The sequence below is a fragment of the Furipterus horrens genome, unplaced genomic scaffold (assembly GCF_987537825.1).
Source record: "Furipterus horrens unplaced genomic scaffold, mFurHor1.1.pri manual_scaffold_11, whole genome shotgun sequence".
NCBI classification, from domain to species: Eukaryota; Metazoa; Chordata; class Mammalia; order Chiroptera; family Furipteridae; genus Furipterus; species Furipterus horrens.
The window spans coordinates 72195242-72221266 of record NW_028327181.1 but is presented as its reverse complement, the minus strand read 5'-3'; the positions used below and the strand labels follow the sequence as shown (position 1 = coordinate 72221266).

At 39.0% G+C, this 26025-nt stretch overlaps 1 pseudogene; it reads left to right on the top strand.

The window, feature by feature from the left end:
• Positions 1–712: 712 nt before the first annotated feature.
• Positions 713–1088, top strand: LOC149998223 (small ribosomal subunit protein eS17 pseudogene; annotated as a pseudogene).
• Positions 1089–26025: the final 24937 nt, after the last annotated feature.

The window sequence follows — 26025 nt, the reverse complement described above, 5'->3', positions numbered from 1 at the left end:
GATCGCAAAGTCAGGGCTTAGACATAGTACATAGACAGAAGTAACATTTTCAGATTTGGGACACATGCTCAGAGCCAGAATAACAGCAGTAATAAAAAGATTCTGAATCAAAATGTTAGGTTAAAGCTCCTTAAATCCCTCCTTCTTAGGAATCAGTTCAAGGCACTCTTGACAGTCATCAGGAAGCTAGACCAAGGAACCCAGCTGTGCAGAGAACAAGCTTGCAAAGTCCAGATAACAGGCGAATCAGGCTTCATTGGCAATATGTTTGGGGGACCCCATTTTTAATTCCAACACAAGAGATTTTTAAAGGCCTGTGTCTTTTTAAAACTCAGGAGTATTTGTCAAGGCATCTAGACAATACTTGATTGTTTCATATCACAATTATAATCCAAGTACATGTGGAATAAGTAGTATAAATTTCTGTTTCAAAAATCTTATGATATTTTCCACTTTTTTTAAACTTTATAACCCTTTTAAACTGCAATGTAACACACATATGGGAAAATGCTCAAGTCATAAGTGAATTATATTACAACATAAACACACACCTATGAAAGCCTTACCCAGATCCAGAACAGAACACAATGAGTAACTCAGAGAATCTCCTCATGTCTTATGCTAATCACTTAAAATGTAGTTTTGAAAATGTGTTTTGGGAAAGAGACTTGTACTCTTGAAGAATCAGAAGCAGTACCAGAGATCTACCAACATGGGTCACATTTGCACCAAGACCGTGAGCAAAGCGGCCCTGGTCCTCACTGAGAAGTAACTTGCACACCAACAAGCGCATGTGCAAGAAAACGGCCATTATCCCCAGCAAGAAGCTCTGCTACAAGACAGCAGGCCATGTCACACTTCCAATAAAGTGGAGGCAGAGACGCCCCATAAGAAGTATCTCCATCACGTGGCAGAAAAAGGAGAGAAGGAGGGGAGAGAGAATTACGATCCTGAATCAGGAGATCACCGAGGTTGATCCTAACATGAAGGAAATGCTGAAGCTCTTGGACTTGGGCAGTCCATCCGACCTGCAGGTCACTCTGCCTAAAGTTGGGATGAATTTCAAAGCACCATGTGGGGCTGTTTGAATCTTTCTGCTGTGCTGTAATATTATTAATAAATCACAGAAAGCCAAAAATTAAAATTATAAGAATCAAAAAATCAGAAGCAAATTTCAAAATGTTTGAAGAATGCAGACATCGGTGAAGAAACAAATTAAAGAACAATTCCAAATTAACTATTATATCAAATTCAGCCTTCTGAGGGCAAGCAGCTGGAGGGCAGAGTGGATTGAGGTGGAAGCAAGATAATGTCTTCATGAAAAAGTGCCATTTAGTCACACTTGCTCTTTGGGTGATGACGTGCAGAGGAGGAGAGCAATATAGTGTTATTGAAAGTGGACTTGGGTTAATTAAAAATGTATATTGTACCTTTTAGAACAACCACATTATTTTTTTAAATAAGTACAATTGACACACTACAAGAAAAGATAAAGTGAAATGATATAAAATGTTAAATTAAAACCAGACAAGTCAGGGGGAAAACAGAAACAAATAATAAATAAATACGATGAATACACCACAGTTAAAAACATGGTGACTACTAACCCAACTATATTAATAACTTTAAAAAATTTAAATGATCTATAAATACCAATTAAAAGACAGACATTGTCAGGCTGAATTTTTTAAAAAGAGCAACTCTATATTGTCTATAAGAAGCCCATTTTAATATAGTAATTCAAGTACACTGCATTCTATTATATCCTTGCTGATTTCCTATTGACCCTACCAATTATTAACACAGGGATGTGGAAGTATCCAACTATAATTATAGATGAGTCTGTTCTCCCTCTGTCCTGTCACTTAGGTTCTATGAATTTTGAAGCACTGTTTTTTGGTACGTAAACATTTTGGATTGTTATACCATCTTGTGCAATTACTCTTTCATCATTAGTTGATGTACTTCTTCGTCCTAGTAATTTTCTTTACTCTGATATCTACTCAGTAGTATATTAGTATAGCCATTCCGGCTTTCTTTTGAATAGTGTGCATTATGCATTTTTTCCATTTCTTAAAGTTCAACCAACCTACATAATTATATTTGAAGTAAATTTCTTTTGGCAGGAGGAGTTAGTGTAAATCTCTGCATTTTGGGAGAGACTTGGTTGTTGTTAAAATCAGTTAATTAAAGATGGCATAAAATTGGGTCATTTTAAAGTGAGACATAACTAACATATAACATTTATTAGTTTCAGGTGTACAGCATAATGATTTCATAGTTGTGTATATTGTGAAATGATCACCTCAATAATCTCATTAACGTCCATCACCACATATAGTTACAACTTTTTCTTGTGATGAGAAGTATTAAGATATATTTTAACAACTTTCAAACATATAATGCAGTATTTTTCCAAGTATATTTTACTGACTATGTTGTTACAGTAGTTCCAATTTTTCCCCTTTGCTCCCCTCTGCCCAGTATCCCCCTTCCCCCCAGCAATCCCACCCCCCTTAGTTCATGTCCATGGGTCGTGCATGTAAGTTCTCTGGCTTCAACCTTTCCTATATTATTCTTAACATAGCCCTATTTTGTACCAACCGATTATGCTTCTTAGTCCCTGCACCATTTCCTCATTTCTCCCCTTCCCCACTCCCAGCTGACAACCCTCCAAATGATCCCCATACCTATGATTCTGTTCTTATTCTTGTTTGCTTAGTTGAATTTTTTTTTTTTTTTTAGATTTAGTTGTTGATACATAGTTGCGAGTTTGTTGTCATTTTAGTGTTCATAGTTCTGATCTTCTTTTTCTTAAGTAAGTCCCTTTGACATTTCATATAAATAATGGCTTGGTGATGATGAACTCCTTTAGCTTCACCTTGTCTGAAAAGCACTTCATCTGCCCTTCCATTCCAAATGATAGCTTTGCTGGATAGAGTAATCCTGGTTGCAGGTTGCTTTTCATCACATTGAATACTGCTTGCCAGTCCCTTCCTGCCTGCAAAGTGTCCTCTGAGAAATCAGCTGATAGTCCTATGGGCACCCCCCTGTAGGCAACTCTCCGCCTCTCTCTTGCTGCCCCTAGGACTCTGTCTTTATCTTTCACCATTGGCATCTCAGTCATGATGCATCCTGGCGTGGTCCCCTCTGGGTCCAGCTCACCCAGGACCCTCCGTGCTTCCTGGACCTGTACGTCGATCTCCTTCACAAAATTTGGGAAGTTTTCCTCATTTTTTTCAATTCTTGCTTCCTCATTCTGCACTGGTTGACTGTTTTTTTCTTCCTTATGTTCCAAATCATTGATTTGAACCCCGGTTTCCTTCCCTTCACCATTGATTTTGTGCAGATTTTCCTTCGTTTCACTTAGCATAGCCTTCACTTCTTCTCTTATGCGTTTGCCGTACTCGAGAATATCTGTCAAGCCTGTGAGCATCTTTACCACCAGTGTTTGGAATTCTGCATCTGTTAGGTTGTCTATCTCCTCATCTGTTAGGTTGGCTATCTCCTCATCGCTTAGTTCTCCCATTGGAACCCTGATCCATTCCCCCTTTTGGGCCATACTTCTCTGTCTCCTCATTCTGACAGGCTTTTGTGTTTGTTTGCCTCCACATCCCAGGTAGAGCTGTTGCTCCTGTTACATTGTAAGGGACAGAGCCTTAGGGATTCATCAGTACAGGGTGACCTGTTTCACCACGTTGTGGCACTGTATGTGGGGGAGGGGTCTGAGAGGAAACAATGCCACCTGCCCAGCACTCGCCCCTTTTCCAGGCACCTCTCCCACTTCTGTACCAGGTTGGCACCCCTCTAGCTGCTGCCCTGGCTGTCATTCCCAGAGTGGGTGGGTCTGTGGATGTTCTAGGACCATGGGGGCCCTTTAAACAAGCGGACTCTGCTGAGACCAGCAGTTTCTGCCTCCACTCAACCCCCACTGGTCTGCACAGTCAGAAGCAATGAGACTTGATTTTCCCTAGTCCTGGGACTGTGGGCTGCAAGGTCCCGTGAGAAGCTGGGAACGCTCCCCAGGTGTCCCTCCTGACTTTTTAAAACGTGTGACTGTGCTTTCTGCCGGCCTGCTGCTGCCACTGCCACTGCTGCTGCCACCTCACCGTGTCCTCTCTGCTGCAGCTCCGCCCCTCCTACCTGTCTGAATAAGTATTTCTTCTTTATATCTTTATTTGCTGAACTTCCATGCAGTTTGGTTTTCTGGGACTTCTGGTTGTTTCTAGTTTTGAGGTAGTTGTATTCCTTCTTAGTTGTGGGGGGAGACACAGTGTGTCTGTCTACATCTCCATCTTGGCCAGAAGTTCTACAATGCAGTATTTTAACTATAGTCACATTACATCCTCAAGACCTGATTATTTTATAACTGGAAGTTTGTAACTTTTGAGCACCTTCATGCATTTTTAACCAATTCTAACAATCTCTGTCCTCTTCAGTATGCTGTTGAGCCCGTCCAGTGAGTTTTTCTTTAATGTATTACATTTTTCAGTTCTAAAATTTCTATCTTAGAAGTGAACTCGTCAGCTCCGGTCAATGCCTTCAGATGACAGAAGTCCTAGTCAACATTTAGAGTGAAGCCTCTGAGAGACCATGAGCTATAACCACTCATCTAAGCCATTTCTGACACCAAATCTGTGAGACAATATGTTCATTGTTTTAAGCCACTGAGTTGTGGTATGACTTGTCATACATCAATAGATAATAAATACACCCTTTATGTTGTCTATGCTAGATTTTACAGAGACAGATATATTAGGAAGACATCAGGGATTCATTTCACTGTATCACTTTTATCAAACAAATCAGTATCTAGGAAGATTATACCCAAACTATCTAAAAATGATATCAATTAACAGTAGCCCAAGGATTACTTTTTGTCCTCTTCTGATGGAGGAAGTCTATATACCCAGCATACCTGTCAGAGATAAGGTATGAGTTAAGAACTTAAATGCATTTATGCCATGAACTATATATATCATTAGGCCATCTTGGAAACATTCCAAAAATATTCATCTATATCCTTGGCCAGAGCCACTAGACATCACCTATGACTCAGGGGTAGACCCATGACTTTTTAATATATCTGGTTTAAACAATCTACAGCTGCAAAGTCTCCTCCCTATTTCAACTAAGAAACAGGTATCTAAAGCATTCTATGGGAGAGCAATATATCTTTAAGAGATATGGGAATATATCTTATCAGAGATACTTTCATCTGCTTCAGTTCCCTATCCACTTGGAAAATTACCAAGTTATTTAAACAATGAAACATATGCCAAATAGTCAAAGCTCTTCTCAGATTGAGCATTTAACCCCCAATCATTAAGGGACACCTGAGACTGTAAACATGAGGACTTATTTGATTGAACAGTTAAAACAACCAACCAATATCACAAACAATTACTGTTGCTCTTTCTACCACATTCCACCTGTTCAGACAGAGGAAATTAATAACAAAATGGCCAAATGTGCCATTTTGAGAAACCTCCAAGGAATCTGGAAATCAGGATTTCTAGTTTGAAGTGTTTGAAAGCGCCTGTTCCAAGCATAAAATATCCAGATGTAAGATGATCTTATAGTTTATTCTGGGACCAAAGAGATAATATCTGATTATTCTGTGTCTATGAAGTCTTGGTTATGCTTCTGTCATTCAAAGCCATACAAAGGAAATATAATTTGTGTGTATCCATGGACTGCTGAGACAGATGGAAGCACAGCAGGTAGGTAAATACTGATATTCTCTTCCATGAATACCTTCAAAACAAAGGTCAAAGATAAGGTACTAACTAAAGTGAATGCAGATTAGGGAGAACATCTGTTCAAATATAATAATAAAAAGAGTATTCATTGCTTTTTCAAATAGAACTTTTTCTTTCAACTTATGAATGAGCATCTACTTAATCCTCTGTTCCTCGTAGCCTACCACATTAGCTTTCTGATTGAAATTAATCACTTGATAAAGGACAATTAGCCACAAGTGCTATTTGTGGTTTCTCCTTTTCATTAGAAATTACTAATCTTGCAGCATAAGCGAAGTTCACGTGGTCTTTAGAGATGGCCTAACCAGGTTTAGAAGGAAGGCACTTTAAGAAAAGCAACATCTGAGGGGACTTCCGGTGAAGATGGTGGTGTAGACAGACATGCTGTGTCTCACTCCACAACTGTAAAGGAATACAACTATCTCAAAATTAGAAACAACCAGAAGTACCAGAAAACCAAACTTCATGGAAGTCCAGCAAACAAAGATTATAAAGAAGAAATACTCATCCAGACAGGTAGGAGGGGCAGAGCCAGGGTAGAGAGGATGCAGTGAGGTGGCAGCAGCAGTGGCAGTGGCAGCAGCAGGCCGGCAGAAAGCACAGTCACACGTTTTAAAAAGTCAGGAGGGACACCTGGGGAGCGTTCCCAGCTTCTCACGGGACCTTGCAGCCCACAGTCCCAGAACCAGGGAAAATCAAGCCTCATTGCTTCTGACTGTGCAGACCAGTGGGGGTTGAGTGGAGGCAGAAACTGCTGGTCTCAGCAGAGTCCGCTTGTTTAAAGGGCCCCCATGGTCCTAGAACGTCCACAGACCCACCCACTCTGGGAATGACAGCCAGGGCAGCAGCTAGAGGGGCGCCAGTCCAGTGCAGAAGTGGGAGAGGTGCCTGGAAAAGGAGCGAGTGCTGGGCAGGTGACATTGTTCCCTCTCAGACCCCTCCCCCACATACAGTGCCACAACGTGGTGAAACAGGTCACCCTGTACTGATGAATCCCTAAGGCTCTGTCCCTTACAATGTAACAGGAGCAACAGCTCTACCTGGGATGCGGAGGCAAACAAACACAAAAGCCTGTCAGAATGAGGAGACAGAGAAGTATGGCCCAAAAGGGGGAATGGATCAGGGTTCCAATGGGAGAACTAAGCGATGAGGAGATAGCCAACCTAACAGATGAGGAGATAGACAACCTAACAGATGCAGAATTCCAAACACTGGTGGTAAAGATGCTCACAGGCTTGACAGATATTCTCGAGTACGGCAAACGCATAAGAGAAGAAGTGAAGGCTATGCTAAGTGAAACGAAGGAAAATCTGCACAAAATCAATGGTGAAGGGAAGGAAACCGGGGTTCAAATCAATGATTTGGAACATAAGGAAGAAAAAAACAGTCAACCAGTGCAGAATGAGGAAGCAAGAATTGAAAAAAATGAGGAAAACTTCCCAAATTTTGTGAAGGAGATCGACGTACAGGTCCAGGAAGCACGGAGGGTCCTGGGTGAGCTGGACCCAGAGGGGACCACGCCAGGATGCATCATGACTGAGATGCCAATGGTGAAAGATAAAGACAGAGTCCTAGGGGCAGCAAGAGAGAGGCGGAGAGTTGCCTACAGGGGGGTGCCCATAGGACTATCAGCTGATTTCTCAGAGGACACTTTGCAGGCAGGAAGGGACTGGCAAGCAGTATTCAATGTGATGAAAAGCAACCTGCAACCAGGATTACTCTATCCAGCAAAGCTATCATTTGGAATGGAAGGGCAGATGAAGTGCTTTTCAGACAAGGTGAAGCTAAAGGAGTTCATCATCACCAAGCCATTATTATATGAAATGTCAAAGGGACTTACTTAAGAAAAAAGAAGATCAGAACTATGAACACTAAAATGACAACAAACTCACAACTATGTATCAACAACTAAATCTAAAAAAAAAAAAAATTCAACTAAGCAAACAAGAATAAGAACAGAATCATAGGTACAGGGATCATTTGGAGGGTTATCAGCTGGGAGTGGGGAGGGGGAGAAATTGGGAAATTGTGCAGGGACTAAGAAGCATAATTGGTTGGTACAAAATAGACTGGGGGATGTTTAGAATAATATAGGAAAGGGTGAAGCCAAAGAACTTATATGCACAACCCATGGACATGAACTAAGGGGGATTGCTGGAGGAAAGGGGAGTACTGGGCAGAGGGGAGCAAAGGGGAAATAAATTGGAACTACTGTAACAACATAATCAACAAAATATACTTAAAAATAATAATAATAATAATAATAATAATAATAATTTTTTAAAACCAAAGAAAAAGAAAAGCAATATTTGAAATATCAAGTTATTCTTGCAAATTTGCAAGAGCAAATTAGAACTTCCATGGATTGAGTCTTGAGTTTTAATAAACTCTACTTGTGGTTGTCAAAAGAGGAGACTATTCTGCAAAGAATAAATAAGTCAATATGATTTTATCTTAGTTTATACTCTGCTTCTTCTCTTATGCAACATATGATGCTTCTCACTTCCCTCCTTAAAGCACTTCACCTCCCCAGCATTTATAACACAGAATGATCTTGGTTCCTTCACCCACCTCTGTTAAGTTCCTTCTTTTCTGTCACATGCAACATCTTCCATTTTATCATTCTCTTCCCACTAGTAGTTCATAGATTATGATGGAGCTGATTTAGGTGAGGTCCAGGCTCTGGCTTACTTCTTCAAATATCTTGTAATTTTTTATTGTATTCTGGACATTACGAATAAAAGGAGTGTGAAGAGTAAAATATAACATTGTTTTGTTTTCAGAAAATGAAAAGCATTTTCCTACATCTGAAGGTTATGGTGGAAGGTTGAGCATTCACATTTCTCCAAGAATTGAGTTTAGTTTGGGCTGAGCTGCAGTTTTAAGTAGATGGAGTTCAACTCCCTAGCCCAGCCTACGACTTCCTGCAACAGCTTTCAGAAATCAATCCTTTTGATCTCGACAGTATTTGAAATGCGAGTGGGATTGGGCCACATCTTCAGATAGTTCTGGTTCATTATTTAATTCAAATGCAGAAGAGTCATAATCCAAAGACTGCAAAAATGTACAAGTCTGTGCAAAAACAATATTCTGCTTTCTAGCCTCCCCTCTGCACACTCTTGACACAAATTTTGGTGGGAAGAGGGTATAGCAAAGGAATGTTATTCTCACACTGAGTCTGATTATGTACAGGTTTCATTTTATTCCCCCCCACAGTCACTAAAAGTTCAGCTTCATCTCTGCAAAATCTCATGTAATGTCATATCAATTGCTCCACCTGGACACATTAATGCCAGCCACTTTCCCTCTAGTATGAAACTCTGTTCATCTATAGGGAACTTCTCTCAAGAATTCAGTTCATCAAGACTTCATTGTTTACTTCGTAGCCTAATAAAAAAGCGTGATTTTTATATTATCTGTTTGTATTTCTTGTTACTATAGCAACAAAGGTCTTTTGCAACTAGAAGTAGAAACCCAGTCTTACCAGAGATGCATATTCATCAACCCATGAACCTTACTTTGAGAAATCTGCTAGGAAATTGCTTGCACCATAGACCACATTTAAAGGAATCTAGTTAAAGTCATAACTAAGAGATTGTTTTATACTATGTATAGGCTGAGGTATGCACACAAGGCAAGTAACAAAAATGTTCTTGTCTCATCAAGATATTAAAACTATCAGCCACTGAGAATCCTTTGTAAAACATTCCTTCTTGGTTTAGATGGACTTTAACTTACATTTTATTAATGCTCACTCAGAGCCTATCCTTTTTCTTCTCTTTATTGCAAATGTAGAAATAAGGCTTATCCTCATAAAGTGCATACTAAAGGCATTTTCTATTATCCCTCTCAGAGTTAAATGGATATATTTTTTAAATTAATGAATACATTTTGTCTCTATTATATTTAACAAGAAATAGGCACTGCCTATAACAGTGTCTGGCACTTAGTGGATACTCAGTAAATATATTTAATAAATAAATGGTTCTGCTACTCTGGTTTCTTCCATTTATCTTTATTCTAACTCTTTCCTTACCTCTCAATTTTATTTGTGCAAGTGTTAGTCAGAATAATATTTCTATTCCTTTTAGTTTTCTATTTAAAAAAAACTTGAAAAGTTTTTTTTTTCCCCTTTGAATCAAGTTGAATTCCCAATGTGATTATGAAGGTTTTCTACAACAGAGCCTCCAGCTATATTTCAAACTTCTTTACATGTATCTCAGGTTCCAACAAAACTGGAACAATATTCTCCGGGCTTCCTTAACTTTTCATCTCTACATGATTATGTCTGCACCCGGTGGAAATTCTTCTTTTCCTCATTGCTCTCTTTACCTGTCACAGTCCTCTGTGTCCTTCAGCACTCACCTCAGGTGCCACCCTCACCTTCACGTACAGCCTGATCTGTGAAACTCGACGCAATGCCTCGCTCCTTATTCTTCCCGCAGCATATGGCTTGTACTTCACTAAAATGTTTGCTTAGCTCCATGGCACAGGAATAAAATTGTGTTTGTTTCTGAAATCAGAGTGCGAGATCCTTAAAGGCAGGGGCTGGGCTAATGCATGTCTACATCCCACGACACCATGTCCCTACCAGCAGTGATTATAGTGTATTACGTTTAGTATATTTGACACAAATACTGCTTTAAAACATGAGAGTTTTGTACCTAGAGTGGTATATAGGTCTCAATGCGTTTCTGTGTTCTCACCTTACGCATTTCATAAATAAAATAAATGAGGTTTGATTAATTAAATTGAATTTCATGAAATCTAAGCAAACCCAAATATGAACTATTAAAGTGACCCTTACTTAAGTGATTCCATGTTAGATAAAACTAAGCATGGTTTAAGTAAGGAAAAATATGCCCCCAAAATTTTTATTGTTTTCCACGTGGTATTTAGATTCCCTGGAGTAGAATGATCCACTAAAATTATACTCTGAATTAAATAGTCCTAACAGAGTCAATCGAGACAAATCTTTATTCTTTTTAGTGGGTCTTTTGGGGTAAAAATGCAGTTTATTGAGCACTGAAGTGACTAAGAGATTTCAGGACATGCATAATTACCTAATTATACATCTTGTAGTAATAGACACTTTTATATATTCTCATCCTAGGCCTCTTAAACAGTTTTTAAAACATTAATTCATTTATTAAATTTAATGCCCAATTTTAATTCTGAACATATTTTATAATAAATGACTTGCATAACACTGCCTCCTTGCAAGCAGTCAGAAGGTGTTGTTAATGCCATAAAACTTGGCATTCACATACCTTTGTGTCCTTCTTCAAGGACTATCAGTGCTCCTGTGCTCGGTACTCCAGAGAAATCCACTGTGTGAAGAGGACTGGAGGACTGGTGAGCGACCGTCGTCGTCGTCGTCGTCGGCAGCCGTCCGTCTCGAGAGACGATGGTGTAGCTTCTTAAGAGTCTATCTGCACCGCCGAGAATGGCTGTGCAGTCCGACTCGGGAGTGACATGGTATCTGTCTCCTCCCGTGTTGAATCGACATCTTGTGATGACGCTGAAGCTACAGAGCCTGGGCAGGGTAATATGGAGGGTCTGCTGTTGCCCATGCAGCAGACCCCCCCTCTCTTCACAGCTGAAGGGTCCAAGGGAAAGACGGAGTCAATACAGCTTGGCTTCAGGTGCGCCGCAGGAGTTGCCGGTGTTGACTACAACGTCAAACCGCCTTAGGGACTCCGGCTCCGGATTTTCTGTCGGGGTTTACTCCCTTAGCCTTTCCCCTGAAGAGGTATGCCGCAAGGCAGCGGAGGTTTTTTGGAGTCAGAGTTTTCCTTCTCTGATGTACCCTGACTGGAAGATCGAACCAGCGACACTTAGCTCGCAGGCCGACGCTCAATCCACTGAGCTAAACCAGCCAGGGCAAGGTGAGCGACCAGCCACACAACAAAAGGGTATATAGTTCTCACTTGTGACATATGAATCCACACAATCTCACTTCAGAAGTAGAAGGCCTTATGAACAAACACATAAATAATTCACCTTCGACTGTATTTTGGATTCTGTTTCAGCTGCTCTGAAATTGTTCTTCTATTTTGTAGGCAGCCTGGAATTCATGAGAGACAGCTGAGGTCAGCATTGAAAAAAATCAATGCCCTGCTGGGTCCCCATTCTTTTGTCCTGTCCAGCTTTCTGGTGTGTCACTACACAGACTCTCTAACAAGTAGAGTCGCATGTGAGCCATGTGTTTACCTGTGTATCTGAGGTCAGGGGTTGCCCAGTGGCATCTGAAAAGCTTGAATTAATTCTTTTGCATATGAAGTCAGTATGAATCTGCAGCCTCAAACTTAAGGGAGGTTACGCGAGATCACAATCAGCTTCCTAAAGTCTGGACAGAAACTTCTTTCAAACCAGGATTCACAATATAAGGGAAATTTTGATACATATAAAAGTATATGTATTATCATTAGTCTGGCAATTATGGATGGGCATACACACAATTAGTGTTCAGACAGAATTCTGAGCAATAGCATTAATTTAAAAACTCACTGAACGGACTAATTAGTAGAGTGAAGATGACACAGGATACAATCAGTGAACTGAGGCCAGATCGGAGAAGACACCAAATTGGAACAACAGAGGAAACAGACTGGGGGGAAAATCAGAACCTCAGAAATCAGATATCCAATATTCACATGATTGAATTCCAGAAGGAGAAGAAACAGAGTAGGGTTGAAAGAGAATTCAAAAAAAATAGCAGCTTTAATACAACCTCCTTATATTTCCAGAAAATAACTGGTTAAAAAACAATCTAGTCTCCTTAATTCCTAGAAATGTCCAAGAAGCAGAAAGAGAGAAATGGATTGGTTTCTTCTCCTGGCTCTGCACTAACTCATGGCATGGTGTTTTTTCTTCATTTTTGCAACAGTTTTGGGGGCCCTGAAAAATATAAGTCCATGAATCCCTTCTGTTTAGTACCTGGCTTCTGTTCGGCTGTGGACTCAGAGCTGATAAAATTGTAGGTCTCTAAGATCTGGTCTGTTGGTGAGCTTCTCCCTCCCCGAACCTCTCCCCACCTCCTCCCAATTCCCAAATAAATACATTTCCATTTTCAACTTCACTGCTCAGGGCGTGTCTTCCCCTACAACATTCGATGTCATCCAGACCACTTCAAACCCACACCTACAAACACCATGGCATTTATAATCAGCACTTAAACACCCCTGCCACTTCCCTGATGCGGGGTAGGGGAGGAAGAAAATTCCCAGATGCCTACTGGGGAGCTATACACATATAATGTCAGACTCCCACCTACGTAAGGTTTTTTAGAAGACTGGAGAAAATCCCTTAACCTCTCTCTGCTTCATTTTAATAATTTAAATGGTGAAGAATAGGGAAAACTTCAGGAAGCATTTTGAGGTCCTTAGATAGATGAAAATGCACTTGGCACTGAGGACTATTACTATCCCCCTTCTGAAACCCTTTCCTCCCTGTCTGTAAGCGAGCCTCTGCCTACACCGGATTTCAGCGTGTGTACAAGCTGACACTGTCCTACATTAAGTATTTCCTGTCATCTGTGCTTGTTAGAGATTAGTTTGCAGACAGTTTGTGAAAAGCATGCATAATACATACTGAATACAATATTCATCATAAAACAGCTCCAGTGACTAAAAAGCATTACCCAACAGCATTCTCTACTGTGATTTCTGTTTCCATCAATGTACCCAAAGTAGGCTGTACATCCCTAACCACTGAGTCACATCTAGTCTAACTTCAAAGCCAAGGATGGGAGTTGGCTCGATTTGACAAGAGCATCATGGTATTCTGTGAACAGGCATGTGTGTGGTAAGCCATAAGGAAAAATGGAGGAGATCAAAAAACAAGATATTTTGTCACTTATTTATTCCCCATTTCAATTGAAAGTCAACTTCTTTCTCGTGGCTGTGAGTTAGAGTGAGGGGCAGAGATATACTTGGTTACAAGGAACATTAACCAGCACCTCATCTTTCTTTTCCTAATATACATGCTCCCAGGATAATAAGATTTTGAACAAATGACTCCCTCTATTTCATGAGTGCCGTGAATTCTCCAGGTTACTTTGACAGCTATTTTATTGGCACTGTTAACTCTACAATCTGCCAGACCACATTTTGTCTCCCCTTCACTAATGACATTCTTGTCAAGAGTCAAAGCAGGTATTAGCAGAGAGGAGGAGGTACTGGAACCAAACCAGCCAGGAAAGCTAGAGATGCCTCAGGTAAAGGACTGAGTCCTTTTCTGGACAATGTCACAGGTCTCTCTCTTCACCCTCCCACAGGAAAGACACTTTAGGCCAGTCTGTCAACAAGCAAATGCCTCTTGCCTTGTTCTATTCAACAAGGGCACAAAATGACAAGAAGGTACTAATCCCTTTCTCTACCTTGACTTAATGTGGTTATTTTTTTCTTTGAGTTTAATGGTATTGTTCAGGGTGCGAAGCAATAAGTTATTTTCCAATATTACTCCACAGTGGAGGCCAGCATGTGACAGGAACTATATTATACTGGAGAAATATTGTGATCTCCAAATGGGGACAATACCTCAAGATAGATTGGAACAAAGACATGAGCCAGGGAACAGTGGAGAAACAGGATGGATACCACAGGAGTGATCATCTTCCATTCCTAAAACATTAATAGAAAGGAACTCTAGAAAGCAAGGGAGGAGGAAGCTTGAAATATATATATATATATGTGTGTGTGTGTGTGTGTGTGTGTGTGTGTATTTATATATATAATTATATTATAATATACATATTTATAATATGTATATTTCTTAAGTGTTTTATAGCCTGCTTATGCCCTTCCTCAACCTATAAACAATATATTATGGGACTATTTCTACATTAAGTCACACATATCATTTGTTTGACACCTTACTAACAGTCAATTGCAAGAATCCCCCGTAACTTATTTAATCACCCAATCTGGAGCATTTAGGCTTTCAAGTTTTTACTACTGTAAACAATCCTACACATAATTACTTGAGTTCTTACGACAAATGTGTAACTGAAAGAAGCAAAACCAGTAGATGAAATAATATGCATAAATTGCCCTCCTAAAACATTGAAGAGTTACAACCAGCCCCGAATAACGTATGGACAGAGCGCTGACTTCCTAACATTCATGTCAACACTGAGCATTATTCATTTTTAATCTCTAGTTTTAAAACATAACATTTCATCATTTATTTCTTTGATAACAAATGAGAGTGAACATTTTATTCCATGTTTGTTGGTCAATAGCATTTCTGTATGTGTGTGTGTGAAATAGTTATTCTTGTATTTTTACCAATTTTTCCATCAAGGTATTGATCTTTTTCTTAGTGACTTACAAACATTTTTATCTACTAAGGATAGTAACCTTAGTTATATATTATTCAATTATTTTCCCAGTTTGTTAATTATTTTTTAACCTTGCTATGGTGATTTTGCCATGAAATCATTGAAGAAATTATAGTAAAAATCTTACAATCTGTTTCTTAATGGTTTCTGATTTGGGGTCTTCCCCAACTAAAGTTATAAAGAGCCCTTGACTTTCTTTCAGTTAATGTTCACACAGGTTGGAATTCCCAACATTACCCTGCTGTCCCCAAACTATCCTGCCAATGATGGACTCAGACATTCAATGTTTATAACATTGGGGTATAAGCATTCTGTTTTAAGTATTACATGTTTGTACTCCCTAATAGCCAAGGCCAGCTCCAATAGCACAGCTATCTTGAACCTTGCAGTCATGCTTATGCAATTAATTACTATGTTACACTGTTTTGGTTTACAAAGATTGGTTCTATAAGGCAACATGTTTTTACTCTATTTAAATGGAGCTCACCCCCTCACCCCGATTTTGAGGTGATGTAATGCTACTCACTATTGCAAACAACCCTGAAATATCAGTGGCCTACCACCATGAGGGTTTACGTGTTTTTCTTTCACGTCACAGAACAATACGGTTCTCCTGGATGACCCTGCTGCAGCTGGTTACTGCCTGTGCAGCTCTGTCTCCTCAGAGCCCTGGGTTTGTGGGCAGATGCGCTGGGGAGTGAGAGCAGAAGACCTCACAAACATTCTGCGGCTGAGCCCTCAGACAGTTCATACTCTTCCTCCCAGACCCCACCCAGACACAAAGGGACCTGAAAAATTTAGTCTTCCTGCATTTCCAAGGGAAGGAAACAGGACTGGTGAGAATCTAGCCAGTCTTCATCCTACCTCCTGACTACACACGTGTCTATTGTTTAACTTTCACACATTTAGTTTTATAAATATTTCACACACATACATTATTTATGAAAGAATGGAACTATATGAATAAAAATATTAACTTGTTCTTCTCTATTACGTTTATCATTCTGTTTTTAATATTACATATTGAATATTTGGAAATTGCTTTTGTGTATGGACGTATGTAAAATGTAAAATACATACTTAAATCTACATAAATTTGTTTGAAAAAAGTAAACACTTATTAAATAATCCTTTATTTTATTCACTGACTTGAAATCTTTCATTTATTGTTTATTAAATTTTTATAGCTTTAGCAAATCCAATTAAATGCTAACCGTATGTCAGGTATGATACTTTTATTAACACTTTTAAAAGTTAAGCTACTTTATTCTCAACCCTATGAAGTATTGCTATTATTATTCCTACTATAAAGACCAGAAAACTACAAACTATAAAGGTTAATGAATTACCCAAAACCATGGAATTTGTAAATGGCAAAGCTGGATTTGAACCGAGGCAACTGGCTCTGGGACAAGTTCTTTACCACCATATTATGCTGCTTTTCCAAACATGTGGGTCTTTAACGGGACTCCTGTTGTAGTCACTTCAGAAGTGGGATTGACAACACACACACACACACACACACACACACACACGCCAATTCAGAAGTTGAGACTGAGGATAACACACACACACACACTCCCGAAAGGATAAGAAAATATGTATTTACATAATAAAGCTTTCTGGAGACAGTACAATAGGCTCCAACAGGTCCATGAATGGCTGGAGAGGACAGGGAAAGAATGCTGGTTTAAAGTTTTTATTCGTTTGCTAAGTCTCCTGTAACAAAGCATGACAAACTGGGTGGCTTCAACTACAGACATGTATTGTCTCACATAGTTCTAAAGGCCAGAAATCTGAGCTCAAGATCTTGGCAGAGTTGGTTTCTTCTGAGGGTCTTGAGGGAAGAATCTGTTTCAGGCCTGTCCCCTTGGTTTGTAGATGCTATCTTCATGTTGATATGGCATTCTCTCTATATGGCTGTTCGTGTCCAAATGTCCCCTTCCTATAAAGAGACTGGTCATATTGGGTAAAGGCCCATTCTAATAGCCTTATTTTAATTTGATTGTCTTTGTAAGAGTGATAGGGCTGCACACTATCAGCAGGCTAACATCAAACATGAAGTCACATTCTTTATTACGACTACTAAGTCTCACTGGGTTATTAAATCATGCCTGATCTAGCATTACTACATTGTTTTAATTACTATAATTAAAAAAAAAAGACTTAGCAGCTTAACAGAGTAAATCTCACTTAATTATCCTTTTTTCAAAATTCAAAAACTACCTTATATGTCTAATGTATTTATTTCTTCCAGATGAACTAATACAGCCATTTTGTCAACACTGTTGACCAAAAAGTAGGTGACTAATTAGATTGATATAGCATTAAATATACATATAAACATAAAAAGAATTGTTATTTTTAAGAGTAGTAATCTTCCCATCTAGAAACATCATACACTCCTTAATTTGCTCATCTCTTCGCTAAACACTAGCAGCAGCCAGCCTCCAAGATGGTCTCCAGGTCGCTGCACCTCCTGATATCAATGCCTTGATGTAGTCTTCTCCCGCGTTCTAGCAGCTGGTCTGCGTTAGCCCACCATATAGTGGAAGTGACAGTAGGAAACTTCTAAGACTTTGTCCTTGACCTCTCTTGGGTTACTCGTTCTGAGGGAAACCCATCACCATGCTGTGAGGACACACCACCAGCCCCGTGGAGAATGCCAGTTAATGAGGAGCTATGGCCTCCTGTTCACAGCCCTGCGAGTGAGCCATCTAGAAATCAGATCCTTCAGTCCCAGTCAAGCCTTCAGATAACTCTAACCCTAGCCAACATCTTAACTGTAACCTCATAAGAAATGTCAAGCCAGAAAGATCCAGCTGAGCTATTCCCAAATTCCTGACCCTAAGAAAGTGTTAAAAAAAAGTAATAATTGTGACAGACTTAAGTTACTAAGATCTTTGGTCATTTTTTAATACAGAAGCACATAACTGATACAGTACTTTAGTGTTATAGTTTCCTCAAAAATGTCATCTCCATATCTTAGTAAATTCATTCTTTGATATACAACTGTTTTTGTTTGCAAAACCCTTAAAAGATAGGCTGTAACTATGTCATGTCATTTATAAAAATCACTCCACTATCCCTTTCAGATACCATACTGTACAGGGAGGGGCAAAAGTAGGTTTACAGGTGCGAGTACACAAAGCACAGAGTTTATTCTTGTACTGCCATTTATTAATTATTGTACTATTTTCCAAACAAATAACTATAAATCTACTTGTGCACTGCCCTGTATTTGTTGTAATGCTCAATTTTAAGGACAAGTTACATGACTCGGGTCACCTAGTTGTCGTCAGGATAAATAGTGGGGACAGAGACTGCTCTGTATTTAGATTCTTAGGAGTGTCCACCAGCTTGAAGGGAGTAGATAACAGAATGTATAAGTTTAACTCAAAAGGAATGAGCAAAGCATAGTCGTCAAACATCTTCCTCAACCCCCAGCTCACTTCCTTCCTGCCACTGTGCCACTACTCATTCCATATAGAGCAGCAGCGGCGTTCGCCAGGAGAGCTGACAAGTTCAGACCTAGAAATAAACACTTCCTTTTTTATCCAGTGTTGTGGTTGTTTTTTTTTTAACCTCTTCATGATAGGTTCTCAATATTCAATAATACATGACACCCCTTCACTAGGATCAAATGTACTGCTATTACACCCAACTACTCCTGGCATCTTGGTGACAAGGATATAATTTAGAACCGATTATATATGCTTTTCCCAATATCTGACACATACCCGAAAGTCCTCGCTCAGATCATCCTAGTCACAAAAGAAAATTTTGAAGCACTCAGTACCTGTCAGGGTCCTTAAGGAGACAGGAACTACATGAGAAGTTTTAATCTAGTGAAAGGTGACTACCTATTTATAGGTGTAAAAGGGAACTCGAAAAAAATGCATGAATAGCAAATGCAGGGAACAGCCTCTAGCTCTAGGGCCAACAGAGAGTACCGAAGAAAAGAACACACTTGGAAAGATCTTGCCTCCCTCAAGGCTGAGTGAGATTCATTCAGATCTCCTTGGAGAGGTTCTGGCTGTGGCTCACTGGACCAGAAAGCTGTGTGCTGAAGTGCTAGTCAATGTAAGCAAGTAGGAAATGCCTGCTAAAATTCCAGCAAGGCCCCCTGGGAAGCCACTGTGGCGGTGGATTCACCAGGAAGCTGCCCACCACAGCAGGAGTAATGGCAATCCACAGGAGTGGGAAGAACCGCCCACCCACCCCCCCAGGATAAAGCTGGTCCTCTTGCAGTGTCCCTCCAGCGCCCTCTACTGACAAGGGCTAGCAATGTTCCGGCTGGAAAAGGAAAAAGGTATTTAAGTCCCAGTAGTAACTAAGAAGGACAAAGAAAGGTGGATTGGAATTGACAGGCAATGCAGTGATGACCGGCACACACGCTAAAGCACAATGAAATGCAGAATGTTAAAGGGCAATAAAAACACTTTTTGAAAAATAACAGTTCATAGTATAGCTGGCCCCAGATTCTGCCTTACAACTGGGAATTCAAGTAGCTCATCCTAATTCACTTTTATAAGCCTCCTTCATGAGCCTTTCAACACTAATATTTTTATTTTATAAACAAGGAATCTAGTGTGTCAAAGTCTATGCACAAAATGTTTCCTTTCTCAGCCTTCAGAGTCACATTCTCTGAGAGAGAAGCAATGAAGTTCAGGGTCCCGGAGAGACTAAAATTCTCTGAAAATAAAGGCTCTCATGAAATACCCAATTATTTTATCACAATTTCTATTTTCTTTCCATCTCATTTCATTCTGCTGAATTAAATACATCAGCATGGATGCAATAGAAAGGGGAATAATAATGAATTTTTGACCCATGGGAAGCAACCAAGAGCCCACTCACCCTCACTCTGCAGTTGCTGGCAGGCGGGAGTAAAAACACTGCAGTTCTTGCTCTTGCTTGCAGAAAGCACTCAGGTTATATATTCTACCTGGAGGGTATAAATCTATGATCAGAACTGCTCTGGGGAACAAATTCTTGCTTCTTTCTTACTCCTGTTTGAATCTTCAGCTTAATAAGCAATTTAATCAGCTCAGCTCCACTAGAATGCATATTAGCATATTAGCACTGCTTGCCTCCCTTTCCCTTATTAAAATTGCCATCTACCATGTCACAAGGCAGAATTGCGGAGCCAAGCACCCCAGGACAATGACAGCCCAGATACAGCCGCTTTCTCGGTAGCCTAAACTGTGGTCTTCGTCACCTGCCCTTCTGCTCTGCATTTTACCTACTGTGGAAAAATCCATGCTGGTTCTCCTCTTATCAAAAACAAGTCTGGAAAAAGATGTATCCTGTTACCATTAATGAAATTGCTTAAATAAAATTTCTTTAACAAAAATACCACCCTTGCATGAAAACGGCATTGACAGGCCGGGGAAAAGGTGAGAGTATTACAAATAATTGCAGTGATGTGACACTTGGAAATTTTATGTTACTGTGTTTGTACCCTGTATTCAGACAGACAGTGAAAATTGTGTGTATCAATAAATTAGACACTAGGTTAGAAGTACCATTAAAAAGAAAGAAAGAAAATCAGGCTGCAGTACATTTGCAAAATGAAACCAAACAGAGGGGCTTAGTGATCACGCAGTGATCGCCCTTAGCAACTTCTAGAAATGTCCACTCAGAATTACTATGAATATATGGAATTATATTATTGACTTTAAAAATCTCATAGGTACAGTACAGGAGAGGCTGCTCTCTGGTGATCAAGTTCATTCTCTCACACAGACCGTCTTGCCTCAAGGTGTGGCCATATCAGTAATTCTCCCTAAAGAGGTGCGGCAAGAAGTGATTTGTATCACGTTTCAGACGAGGCTTTTTGGAAATGAGCGTGCCCCCTTACCACTCTGTCGCCCCCTTCCTTAAGAGTGCAGCAGGTAAGGAGGCCAGAGGACCTGAGGAATGGGCGGCTCGCAGTGGGGAAGGAGCCTGGGTCTGACCATAGGGAGAATGTCCGACACCTACTGACCAAACATACCCACCTGTGTCTACCTCACGAGGAAACATTAACCTTTTTTGAGTTTGAGTCATGATAGATGTGGAGGTGTTTAAATAGCACGGGTTTCTTGATATACTACGAAGAATAGAAGAATCATTTTTAGGCCAGTTAAAAGGTCTGGGAAACTGGTCTTTCTCTTCCCAAACGCTATTTGATCCTAGCCAAAACATCTAACCTTTCTAGCTCTAATTTTATCAGCCAAGAGTGTGAATTTGTTAGCCATGCCCACAGAAAACCTCTTCAAAAACCTTTAAAGCGCATGTCTAAAGTGTGGCCAAAATGTTGTCAGAGAGAAGAAAATAAATAATGCACTTTTGATACCGTTTTAGGATGCAACAGGTGATGCTTAGAATTTGGATTACATTTGGGCTTTTGGCACATGCCAGCAGCTTCCCACTGACATTTATTCAAAGTGACTAGTAACCTAAAAAGCCACCGAAATATCCATCAAAGCAAATGAAACATGCATCAAGCTATATACACTTTATGGCAACGTAAATGATGCTTTCAAAATTCAGTATTTCCCATAGAAGTGAGCACTGTATTTCGTGCTCAATATATATTTATCGAATTTAATTGGTTAATTTGTAAGTAGCATTCATTTCTCTTAACGTAGATTCTATTGGTTAAAATCATAGGTTTCACATTCTCTTCCTTACTTAATGTCACTTAACTTGGTTTTGTAGGTAATTACCTTGTAGCTTCACTAGTGGTGCATCCAATGGCTTTTTCTAACCTTGTTTTACTCTTTTTATTTATTTTAATACTTGTTTTGAACTTGCAGAACACCTAATTCCAAAATTATATTTTCTCTTGGTTATAGCAATTCTACATAATAGTAGCAAACCTCCTACTCTTAATACTGTTTTTCTCTTTTGGTCACTGCCCCCTCTTTCTTTTCTTATAGTCTTTCCTGTAAAGCTGCTTGTTCTTTCTCTCTTTCAGTCTTATATCACTGGGCTGGGGATGCTCAATGTTTCATCTCTAGTGATGCTAATATTCCTGACATCTCAAATTGTCAATTGCTTAAAGAATGCACATTTATTTTTTCCTTGACATCATCAATTTCTGCATGTCAACATTTTTTTTTCATCCTTCGGTTTGAATAGTCCCTACATAATAGTTTGAATGAGTCAGTGACATCAAATTCTGCCAGTTTTGAAGCCTTTAAGTAATCACTGAATCAGCCTTCTTCTTAATTTTCCACATTGAATTTGTTGCCAAGAATTTCAGTATTCTCTGCAGTGCCTGTGGAATTGACCTCCTTTTATTGTTACTGACAGAAATCTCAGTCCAGATGCTCAATCCTCTTGTGTGAGCTTGACCATTCTATCCTCATTGACTGTAACTCCATGGGTCCCTCACCCAACCCAAAATAGAGTTACCAATGGTTCTCAAACCTGGCTGCACATTGAAACCCCTGGGGAGCTTTTAAGGACACCCCTATATCAGGCCACTCCCCTAGAAATTCCAACTTACTTTGTTTGGTATGGCGTCTGAGTATTAGGATTTTTAAGTCTCCCAGATAACAATAACATGGAGCCAGTAATGAGAACCACTAGGGTAGTCCATTCCAAGGTATATTTATTTCAAGAAATTTTATCTTTTTCTATGGATGTAGTAAATCAGACCTGTTCTTTCATTATATCTTCTAACTGGCTATTGCTGATATAAAGAAAACCTATTAATTTTTGCACATCACTGACACTAAAGTTGCAAATACTAGAAGATACTAGAAGGAAGAAAAACTAAGGCCAATGTCACTGATCAATATATTTGCAAAAATATTCAACAAAATACTAGCAAAACAAATTCAACAACACATTAAAATTATCACACACTATGAAAAGGGGGATTTAGCCCTGGGTTCAAGAATGATTCAACATACATAAGTCAGTAAGTGTGATACACCACATTAATAGAATGAAAGACAAACATCATATGATTATCTCAGTATATGCAGGAAAGCATTTGACAAAATTCAATATCCTTTCAGGATAAAAACTCTCAAAAACTTGGATATAGAAGAAACATACCACTACATAGTAAAGGCCTTATTTGGCAAAGCCACCACTAACATCATACTCAACAGAGAAAGGATGAAAGTTTTTTTCTGAAAGATCAGAAAAAAGGATGCCTACCCTCACTATTCCTATTAAACAGAGTACTAGAAGTACTAGCCAGAGCAATTAGGAAAGAAAATAAAAAGGCATCCAAATTAGAAAGAAAAAAAAAGTAAAATTGTCATTATTTGTGGATATGATCTTTTATATAGAAAATCCTAAAAACACCACCAAAAAACTGTTAGACTTAATAAACTAATTCAGTTAAGTTTGAGGATTCAAAGTAAATACATAAAATTCCTTTGATATTTCTATACACTATCATGAAATATCTGAAAAAGAAATAAAACAATTGCAATCCCATTTATACAATGACATCAAAAACAATAAAAATTCTTGGAAATAAACTTAACTAAGGAAGCAAAAGATCTGTATGCCAAAAACTATAGAACACTGATGAAATGAAGTGAAGGAAGCACAAATAAGTGAAAAGATATCAATGTTCATTGATCCCAAGGTTAATACCGTTAAAATGTCCACACTACCCAGAGCCATCTATAGATTCAATTCAATCCCCATTAAAATTCCAATGGCCATTTCCCAAAATGATAGAAAACAATAACAACCTAAAGTCCATATGGAATCAAAAAAGATCATGAATAACCAAAGCAAGTAATGAAGCTGGAGGTACCACCCTTCTGACTCAAACAATAGTGCAAATTGTAGTGTGTATAGCAATTAAAATAGGATGGTACTCTCATAAAAACAGACACATAGACCAATGTAACAGATTTGAGAGGCCACACATGAACCCATGCATCTATGAGAGGAGGACAAAAAAACCCAGAATTTATAAAAAATTGTGTATTTATGCTTACATGTTTAAACTTCAGTCACCTTCAAAGTACCCTCCATTTGATGCAATACACCTATTAAAACCTTTCTCCACTGCTCAAAACAGTTTTTGAATGCCTCGATTTTGATGCCTTTTAATGCTTTGGCTGTTTTCTGTCTCACCTTATCCACATCAGCAAAATGTTTCCCTTTGAGGAAATTTTTTCATCTGGGGGGGAAAAAAAATGTCACTCACAGTGATATCAGGTGAGTAGGTAGCATAGGGCATGGGGGTCATGCTGTTTTTGGTCAAACACTGCTGAACTCTCAGTGCAGTGTGGGCAAGTGTGTTTATAAATTACCCATCATGAAATGGGCAAATGTGCTGAAAGAGTCTTCAAAAAAAAGTCACTGAAGCCAAACGCAGCCTCTCACAACAACATGAGGTAGTATACTACTGACACAAATGGGTTTCTAGAACACTCACCTAGTGAGGGAAGCCTGTATTATAAGGAGCCCACCCTCCAGAACATAATTCCATTGGGGGGGTCCCTTCTTGTATGATCAATTCATATTTTACAAGGGAAGAATACTTGATGGAAAAAGGATAGTCACTTTAATAAATGGTGTTGAGAAAACTGAATATTCACATACAAAAAATTAAACTTGGTCCATGCCTTACACCACTCACAAAAGTAAACTGGAAATGGATTCAGGACTTCAATGTAAGAATTGAAACCATAAAACTTCTGGAAGAAAGCATAAAGATAAAACTCCCTAACATTGATTTTGGCAAGAATTTTTTGGGTATAACACCTAAAGCACAGAATAGAGAGCACAGGCAACAAAAGTATAAATCAACAAGTAGGACTACATGAAACAAAATGCCTCTGTACAGTCATAGAAACAATCAATAAAATGAAAACCCAACCTATATAATAGCAGAAAATATTTGCAAACCATATATATCTGATAAGAGGATGATATCCAAAATACATAAGCAACTCATATAATTCAATAACAGAAAATAAAACACACACAGACACACAAACAATGTGATTTAAAAAAAATAAGCAAAGGACTTGAATAGATATTTCTGCAGAGAAGAGATACAAATAGCCAACAAGGTCATATACAGGTGATCAACATCAATAATCATGAGAGAAATGCAAATCAAAACCACAATAAGCTACCACTTCATACCGACTAGAATGTAAATACAATAGATAACAAATGCTGGCGTGGATGTGAAGGAAAAGGAAACCCTTGGGAACTGTTGGTGGGAATATACATGGATCCAGCCACTACGGAAAACAGTAAGGAGGTCCTTCAAAAATTTAAAAAATAGAACTATCATACAGTTAACAATACTGTATAGTATGGTGACTATAGTTAACAATATTTTATTGTATACCTGAAAGTTGCCATGAGAATAGAGCTTTAATGTTGCCACCAATCACAACTACAAAAAATGATAATGATGTGAGATAAAAGAAGTGCTAACTAACCTTATTGTGTAAATCTTTTAGGGGTAAACACTTCATAATATATATGTGTATCCAATCATCACAGTGTACACCTCAAACTTACACAATGTTATACAGTGATCCCTCACTTATCACGGGTATTACATTCTACAGTGCCCCCCACCCCATGATAAGTGAAAATCCACAAACTAGGAACCTTACATTTATTTTAGTATTTTCTGTACAGTACCACAAAATCCCGCAATATAGGGAAAATTCCACGATAAATAATTAAATATAATATTTTTAAAAATCCTGCGATACAGGGAGGCCGCAATAAGTGAACCGTGATATACAGAGGGACTACTGTATATCAATTATATCTCAAAGCTGGGGGAAAGAAAGAAGTCACAAAAAGGTCAAGGCTGTAACATATTAGGATATTGGCACTAACTTGTTCATATGCTCATCCGATTGATCTCAGTAGAGAAGGTGTCACGTGATGCAGGAAGGAAAAGGATTAACTGTAGTCTTCTAA